Source organism: Gossypium arboreum, chromosome 10 (assembly GCF_025698485.1).
Source record: "Gossypium arboreum isolate Shixiya-1 chromosome 10, ASM2569848v2, whole genome shotgun sequence".
Taxonomy (NCBI): domain Eukaryota; kingdom Viridiplantae; phylum Streptophyta; class Magnoliopsida; order Malvales; family Malvaceae; genus Gossypium; species Gossypium arboreum.
The window spans coordinates 115,972,137-115,981,837 of NC_069079.1; the positions used below are offsets into that span (position 1 = coordinate 115,972,137).

A 9,701-nucleotide genomic window follows, 5' to 3' on the forward strand; every position below is an offset into this window, starting at 1 on the left:
GATTTGGCTTATTTGGTATCATGTTTTGGTTGTATTTATACGTGGTTGAATATGGTATGTTTTGGAATGGTAATATTTGAATGAAATTATGCAAAAGAAGTCTTGTTATATAGATGTTGGATGAATGAATTGTATATGTGGTTATGTAGGTATTTGGATATGTAAATGGAAAGCTTGGATATGGCTTATAATGTCTATTGAATTGGTTAATTTGGTTGCCAATTGAGTTGCATATTTGTAGTCAAATTTGAATGTAAATGCTTATGTTTTAGGGTGGCAAATTTGGCTTTTCAAATGGCCTATTTTTGTCCACACGGGCAGAGACACGGGCGTGTGTCTCAACCATGTGTGACACACGATCATATTACACGGTTGTGTGTCCCCAGGGGTACTCTACAAATTAAAGTCAGTATACCCTACAGTTTTGACACGGCCTAGACACATGGGTGTGTCTATCGGTCGTGTGTGGCACACGGGCATGTGGTCGGCCGTGTAACCCAAGTCAGTTTGGACCACAGCCAAGGCATACTGGCGTGTCTCTGGCCGTGTGGTGCAAGTCAGTATGTATACCTTATATTGCCACGGCTTAAACACACAGGCGTATTTAATGCCTTGTGAGGCACACTGCCTGTTCACACGGGCGTGTGACACTTGAAATGTTGAAAATTTTATAAGTTTTTGGAATTTTTGTATGTTAACCAATTTAGTCCCAAATGCATAATTAAGACTTTGTATAATTGATTTAAGTACATTTTGAATGTGAATGAATGAATGATAGTTACTGAAATGAGATGAAATTTTTTAAATGATTGTTTGGAATTGAGTTATAGGCCTGGTAATGCCTCTTAACCTTTTCCAGCGACGGTTACGGGTTAGGGGTGTTACAGCACGTCATGACGACGAACTTCTCACATCGCAACGAGATTAAGTCATTAAGTGACATCGCAACGTGTAGCCCCTGACTGTGCGAATTTAATCTAATTGTTTGAAAAGGTTACAAATTGGTCCTTAATCGACTGTAGACTATTAAATGAGTTATCGTAAGCTCGTATAAAGTGCAAACATGAGGTTAAATTTTTTTATAAGTACAAGTTGATTATAACAACCTAAATGATATGATGCATTGAATTGTAATTTATTATTTTGTTGCTTTTCCAACAAACATAAAATCCTAGTGCCTTGACCCGGCGATCTAGTCGAGTATGGGGGTGTTATAGTGAGGCCTTGCCCATAGAGATAATTCATTATCTTAACACCTCGTACAACAAGTGATTTTAGGCACTAACACTCCCTATGTAACACCCCTTCCCTTTCCTAGCATCCAATAAGGATAGGAGATGTTGTCACTGTAACACCCCAAACCCGGCCTAGATGTTATGGCCGAATCTAGCAATGTCACATTGAAGTGTTTTTCGTAAAGCATGATATTGTTCACAAAGCCCAATCTTTATTAAGCCTCTTTGTGTGATCTAAAAGATGATTTTAAAACTTGCGTCGCTATCAAAAGTATTTACTTTAAAATGTTTTTAATTTCAAAATCTCGTTTGTAGCTGAAGCTTTTTAAAACAGTTGAGTACTAGTGTTTACTTGTAAAATGTTGTTTTCTTGCGGAAGCTCTTAAAATCATTTACGTATATGTGGTATTTTTGAAAAACATTTGTATTTTTGAAAAACATTTATCTTTCGAAAACCCGTGCCCTACTGCTAGCAGATATAAATAAAACCCTAAATTAAAATGAAAACTTAAAGAGGCCTTATTACAGAAAATACCCAAATTAAAATAATTATAATTTAAAAGATAAAATGGAAGCGTAAGCTATTGTGTGGCCATATTCGAGTCCCTTGCAGCACCGATCCACCCAAGGATTACCTGTGCAGATAAATAGAAGGGTGAGTTTACGAAACTTAGTGTGTAATCCCTTAATAAGCAAATAGTCAAACATACAGTGAGTAAAAACAGTCTGGGCCTAAGCCTATATCAGTAACAGTTCAATTTTAGTTGGGGCCTTAGCCCAACACAGTAACTGTATAAGAGTGAACCTTAGCACATTGCAGTAACAGTAAATAGTGCAATACAGATATGCAATCAGAAATCCTACCCAATCAGCCTCTACACACCACTCCGTCCAGCCCTACACACCATGTGGCGATAAAATCAACCCACCCATCCCTACACACCAAAAATAGCACCATTCTTGCACTAAACAAGATATTCTGAGAGAAGCGCCAAGATAATAAGCTTAGAGCCATTAGTTGTAACACCCCGAATTTGGGCCTAGAAGTATTGGGCCTTGAGTGGGGGTCCATAAGGAGGTTGTATATAGGTAGTTAATTGTGCAATAAAATGAAACAATTAAATGTTTGCTTTAGTGGTTAATCAGCTTTAAGAAGTGTTGGAGAAATCTTGGGTTCAAACTTGGGCTTTAGCAAAAATTTTGGTATTAAGTGAAAAAAAAACCTGGATGCTTGGATGAGGGCTTTTAAATTATTGTGTTAAGTAAATGACACAAGGAAGTTTGTAGTCTAATGGTTGTGGTGTCATTAAGGTTGTATGAGAGCCTGGGTTCAAGCCTTGGCTCTTGCAATTTTTTTGGTTTTTTTTTAAGGGAACCTGGACTTTGGCCTTTAGACCCTATAATTAATTGGGGATAAAATATGACACAAAAAGCCTTGTGGCTTAGTGGCAAGTAGCGTGTGGAGCATCTGAGGGGAGGCATGGGTTCGAATCCAATAGCAAGCAAGGAGCATTTATTTTGCTAACAGGGGGGGCAAGAGTTGGTGTTGAATTTAAACTCTGATGTTGGAGGGATCCCATATCGAGAAGCTAACATAAGAGTGGTTGCGAAGCTGGCTTTAAATAGAGGGAACCATGAGGAGAGTAAAGGTACCTTTTCTTGGCTGATCCCTTTCGTTGTATGGCATGCTCGTTTGGGTTGGGCGTCGGCTAAGAGTACTCGGAGCGTGGATTAACTCCGATCTCCTATCAGTGTGTATTTTCTCGCTACTCTAGTCAGTAGGATGGCTACTTGGACGCGATGGTAGAAAGAGGTCATGTGGGCCTAATGGGCCTCTGGTAATTGGATAAGTTGTTTGATTGTGTAGTAAATATTGGACTAGGCTAGGTGAATCTCATATTTGTGGCTAGATTTGGGCTAAAAGGGCCACACGAGCGTGTGGGCCCATTTTAATGAGAATAGGCTTTAGGCCCATTCGTATTGTTATCCCTATTTAGAATACTTTAGTTTACCAATTACAGAAATGCCCTCGACTTGTAAAATTACCAAAGTACCCTCAATTTATAGAATTATCGTTTTACCCTTGATTTACAAAATTACCGTTTTACCCTTGATTGTGAAATTACTGAAATACCCCTATAGGATAGAATTACCAAAACACCCCTAGTTTGCAAAATTACCAAAATACCCCTAGTTTGTTAAATTACCAAAATATCCCTAGTTTGTAATATTACCGAAATACCACTGGTTTGTGAAATTACCGAAATACCTTCAATTTGTAAAATTACCAAAATACCCCTGATTTACAAAATTACAGAAATACCCTTGACTTTCTAAAAATTATAGAAATACCATTGGTTTACAAAATTACTGAAATACCCTTGGTTTGTAGATTTACCAAAACACTCTTGTAGGATGAAATGACTAAAATACCCCTATTAGGTAAAAAGACCGTAAAGATCGTATACCTTTGTATGGTAAAATGACGAATATGCCCTTATGTTCCGTATGACTGATGTGCTTAGGATTTACATATATTGATATTGGATTAGTTAAGTTTGAGTGACAGGTGGTGGTTATCGTAGGTGATTGATTATGGAAACGTTTCAACTTTAACCCATAACAGGTGTGTACTAACCCTTGTAGTAGCTTAGATTAATATCTGATGAGAAGCTGAAATGCTAAAATATCGGTATTTCGGGAACTTGTAATGTTGCGTGTGGGTATAGATGCGATAAATACGATAAGATCGGTGTTTGGATCGATAGAACGGGTAAGAACTCAATTTTGTGCACGATGGTAAGTTGGGCCTCAATGGGCAGGAATTGGGCCAAATGGGCTTTTGGGCCCATTTGGGTAAAATTAATAGAAAATGGAATTTGGAAATGTTGCATGTTAACACGGTTAGTATTGTTGTAAAATTTGGGTTAAGCAGGCTTAGTGGGCTAAATCAGCATTCGTAGAGCCTATTAGAGGTTTTGGGCCCAAAAGCCTGAATTTGATAAGTGGGTTAAAGATCATTGATTAAACACTCAGAAATATTGACAATTGTAATGAACATGGAAAACCCTGATTTTTGGCAAAATTACGAAAATACCCTTATAATATGAAAAATTACTGTTTTGCCCTTGTGGGCAAGTGACTGACTTTGTGTGGTTGTGGATTTGATTGTGAATATATGTTGGTGATATGAATAACTTGACTATGATTGTTTGATTCAAATATGGGCATGACATTCGCATACATGACATATTGCATGGGATATGGGTTATATTGATGGAGGAGTGCTAAAAGGGCTCACCTGCCATTTCTGAAAAGGCTTTGCCCAGTTTATCGAAAGGGCTTTGCCCAGTTATTAAAAGAGGCTAGGCCTCGGTTATATGATAAAGCGACTATCTTTGCCGGTTGGAGAGTTTGGTTGGGTGGGTTGAGTTATTCCCCACATGGAGAGCTTGGTTGGTATGGGTGGAGAGTAGCGGATGGTGGGTCGAGTAGTCTCCCAAATGGGCTTGCATACATTCATTGACATTACATGTGATATTGAAATGGGCTTGCATACATCCATTGACATTACATGTGATATTGAAATGGGCCTAAGGGCCATACCGTTTCTGAGAAAGGCTTCGCCCAAATGATATGGTTTATGAAAAGGCTTGACCGATGATATGGTTTATGAAAAGGCTTGACCCATGATATGATTTATGAAAAGGCTTGCCCGGTGATATGATTTATGGAAAGGCTTGACCCAAGATATGTCAAGGCTAAATAGGGCTTTGGCCGATTGTACTAATACCGTGTTATTTCTTGTTTGTTTGTTATTGGGGTTTCACACCGAGTTTTCGTAAACTCACCCGTTTCTAACTCGTGTGTAATCCCTAAGCTTAGATGGTTTGGAGCTGCGAGGACTCGGAGATGGCCACACTACTATTTCTGTTTCTTTTAATTGCAATAAGTAGCCGATTTATTTCTTTATAAGTTTTATCTTATTAATATTATTATTTGGTTTTGGGTTGTAATAAGGCCATTTTAATTATTTTTCTGGGATCATTTTATCTTATCCCCTATATTTTACTGATAACAATCCAAAATGGGTTAGACTTAGGGCGCGTTTCCAAAATGATAATTGTTTTCAAAATAAAGCAACAATACAATTAATCGGTTTATCAAAAATATCCACTTAAATGAATTCCAACTCGTTTTTCTCAAAACCTAACCCCGCACCAAAGTGTGGCAATGGTTGTGGGCATGTCTAGGATTGGATCCAATCAAGAGCTTGGTACTTAAGCAGCCTTCATGGCTCACCTCCTCTGTTTCGGATACCTACCTGGTACACAGCTTCCATTCACTTTATTAACTTAACAAAGGCTATCTTTTAAAACACTAAGAAGGATGTTGAAAGAGGCATGAGTTTTCTTAAAAACTTCAATGTGACACGTCGGATCCGGCCATAACGTCTGGGCCGGGTTTGGGGTGTTACATTTAGTGGTATCAGAGCCAGATTAGAAAACTTGACTGTGGTATGGGTAGCAGAAAATTATTTTTATTTTTTTATTTTATTTTTTTCTTTTTTCGAAATTGGGGTTTGAAAAGGGTTTTTCTAAAATTTTGTTTTGAAATTTATCAACGAAACTTGACTTGTTTCTGAAAAGATGTTACTGGAAGTGTGGCACATCGAGTCTCCGGCACCAAATCTGTAAGTTCTCTAACTCTGTTTACTGTTATAGATTGAAATGCTATATTAAGAAACCATTATAGATAGTAGCACTATACTAGAACTCTCTAGTTAGAGTAAACTATAACGCTTGAATTTAGATTTAGTATTTATTTGGTGTGTGTTCTAGAAATGTAGAAATTGGTTGCATGTGAAATCTATCCACTCCGATGGACAAATGTTTTAGGTGTATGTTAGTATTATTAGTATCAGAGTGCGCAGCGAAAGTGTGGTGGTGTAGTCTGAGAGTGGGAAATTTCGAGGACGAAATTTCTTTAAGGGGGTAGAATTGTAACACCCCGAATTTGGGCCTAGAAGTATTGGGCCTTGAGTGGGGGTCCGTAAGGAGGTTGTATATAGGTATTTAATTGTGCAATGAAATGAAAGAATTAAATGTTTGCTTTAGTGGTTAATGGCTTTGATAAGTGTTGGAGAAATCTTGGGTTCAAACTTGGGCTTTAGCAAAAATTTTGGTATTAAGTGAAAAAAAAAACCTGGATGCTTGGATGAGGGCTTTTAAATTATTGTGTTAAATAAATGACACAAGAAAGTTTGTAGTCTAGTGGTTGTGGCGTTATTAAGGTTGTATGGGAGCCTGGGTTCAAGCCTTGGCTCTTGCAATTTATTTTGGTTCTTTTTTTAAGGGAACCTAGACTTTAGCCTTTAGACCTTATAATTAATTGGGGATAAAATATGACACAAAAAGCCTTGTGGCTTAGTGGCAAGTAGCGTGTGGAGCATCTGAGGGGAGGCATGGGTTCGAATCCCATAGCAAGTAAGGAGCATTTATTTTGCTAACAGGGGGCAGCAATAGTTGGTATTGAATTTAAACTCTGATGTTAGAGGGATCCCACATCGAGAAGCTAACATAAGAGTGGTTGCGAAGCTGGCTTTAAATAGAGGGAACCATGAGGAGAGTAAAGGTACCTTTTCTTGGCTGATCCCTTTCGTTGTATGGCATGCTCGTTTGGGTTGGGCGTCGGCTAAGAGTGCTCAGAGCGTGGATTAACTCTAGTCTCCTATCAGGTGTGTATTTTCTCGCTACTCTAGCTGTAGGATGGCTACTTCGGGCCGCGATGGGCGAAAGGGGTCATAATGGGCCTAATGGGCCTCTGGGCCCAATTGGATAAGTTGTTTGATTGTGTAGTAAATATTGGACTAGGCTAGGTGAATCTCATATCTGTGGCTAGATTTGGGCTAAAAGGGCCACACGAGCGTGTGGGCCCATTTGGGCTGAGAATAGGCTTTAGGCCCATTCGTATTGTTACCTCTGTTTAGAATACTTTAGTTTACCAATTATAGAAATACCCTCGACTTGTAAAATTACCAAAGTACCCTCGATTTATAGAATTATCGTTTTACCCTTAATTTACAAAATTACCATTTTACCCTCAGTTTACAAAATTACCGTTTTACCCTCGATTGTGAAATTACTGAAATACCCTTGTAGGATAGAATTACCAAAATACCCCTAGTTTGTAAAATTACCAAAATACCCCTAGTTTGTAAAATTACCAAAATATCCCTAGTTTGTAAAATTACCGAAATACCACTGGTTTGTGAAATTACTAAAATACCCTCAATTTATAAAATTACCAAAATACCCCTGATTTACAAAATTACAGAAATACCCTTGACTTTCTAAAAATTATAGAAATACCATTGGTTTACAAAATTACTAAAATACCCTTGGTTTGTAGATTTACCAAAACACCCTTGTAGGATGAAATGACTAAAATACCTCTAATACATAAAAAGACCATAAAGCCCCTGTAGGGTAAAGTGACCGTAATACCCTTGTATGGTAAAATGACGAATATGCCCTTATGTTCCGTATGACTGATGTGCTTAGGATTTACATATATTGATATTGGATTAGTTAAGTTTGAGTGATGTGGTGGTTATCGTAGGTGATTGATTATGGAAACGTTTCAACTTCAACCCATAACAGGTGTGTACTAACCCTCGTAGTAGCTTAGATTAATATCTGCTGAGAAGCCAAAATGCTAAAATATCGGCATTTTGGGAACTTGTAATGTTGCGTGTGGGTATAGATGCGATAAATACGATAAGATCGGTGCTTGGATCAATGGAACGGGGAAGAACTCAATTTTGTGCACGATGGTAAGTTGGGCCTCAATAGGCAGGAATTGGGCCAAATAGGCTTTTGGGCCCATTTGGGTAAAATTGATAGAAAATGGAATTTTGAAAAGTTGCATGTTAACACGGTTAGTATTGTTGTAAAATTTGAGTTAAGCAGGCTTAGTGGGCTAAATCAACATTCGTAGGGCCAATGAGGGGTTTTGGGCCCAAAAGCCCAAATTTGATAAGTGGATTAAAGATCATTGATTAAACACTCGAAAGTATTGACAATTGTAATGAACATGGAAAACCCTAATTTTTGGTAAAATTACGAAAATACCCTTATAATATGAAAAATGATTGTTTTGCCCTTGTGGGCAAGTGACTGACTTGGACTGTGTGGTTGACGGATTTGATTGTGAATATATGTTGGTGATATGAGTGACTTGACTGTGATTGTTTGATTCAAATATGGGCATGACATTCTGCATACATGACATATTGCATGGGATATGGGTTATATTGATGGAGGGAGTGCTAAAAGGGCTCTACCCTAGTTTACCAAAAAGGGCTTTGCCCCAGTTTATTAGAAAGGGCTTTGCCCGATTATTAAAAAGAGGCTAGGCCTCGGTTATATGATAAAGCAACTATTTGCCGATGGAGAGTTTGGTTGGGTGGGTTGAGTTATTCCCCACATGGAGAGCTTGGTTGGTACGGGTGGAGAGTAGCGGATAGTGGGTCGAGTAGTCTCCCCAAATGGGCTTGCATACATTCATTGACATTACATGTGATATTGAAATGGGCTTGCATACATTCATTGACATTACATGTGATATTGAAATGGGCTTGCATACATCCATTGACATTACATGTAATATTGAAATGGGCCTAAGGGCCATATCGTTTACAGTAAAGGCTTCGGCCAAGTGATATGGTTTTTGAAAAGGCTTCAGCCCAGTGATATGATTTATGAAAAGGCTTCAGCCCAGTGATATGATTTATGAAAAGGCTTCGGCCCAGTGATATGATTTATGGAAAGGCTTCGGCCCAATATATGTCAAGACTAAATAGGGATTTGTCCCAGATTGTACTGATACCATGTTGTTTACTGTTTGTTTTTTATTGGGGGTTACACATTGAATTTTCGTAAACTCACCCTGTTTCTAACTGTGCAGGTAATCCCTAAGCTTAGATGGTTTGGAGCTGCGAGGGACTCGGAGATGGCCACACTACTGTTTCTGTTTCTTTTAATTGCAATAAGTAGCCGATTTATTTCTTTATAAGTTTTATCTTATTAATATTATTATTTGGTTTTGGGTTGTAATAAGGCCATTTTAATTATTTTTCTGGGATTATTTTATCATATACCCTATATTTTACTAATAACAATCCAAAATGGGTTAGACTTAGGGCGCGTTTCCAAAATGATAATTGTTTTCAAAATAATGCAACGATACAATTAATCGGTTTATAAAAAATATCTACTTAAATGAATTCCAACTCATTTTTCTCAAAACCTAACCCCGCACCAAAGTGTGGCAATGGTTGTGTGCATGTCCAAGATTGGATCCAATCAAGAGCTCGGTACTTAAGCAGCGTTCATGGCTCACCTCCTCTGTTTCGGATACCTACCTGGTGCACAGCTTCCATTCACTTTATTAACTTAGCAAAGG

The 9,701-nt window shown here is 38.1% G+C and overlaps 1 long non-coding RNA gene across 1 annotated transcript; it reads left to right on the forward strand.

Moving 5' to 3' along the window:
• Positions 1-6,868: 6,868 nt before the first annotated feature.
• LOC128281550 (uncharacterized) lies at positions 6,869-9,388 on the forward strand. Its single transcript, XR_008271778.1, has 3 exons — positions 6,869-6,972; positions 7,857-7,897; positions 9,204-9,388. It is a non-coding gene; the product is annotated as an uncharacterized LOC128281550 (long non-coding RNA).
• The last annotated feature ends 313 nt before the right edge of the window (positions 9,389-9,701 follow it).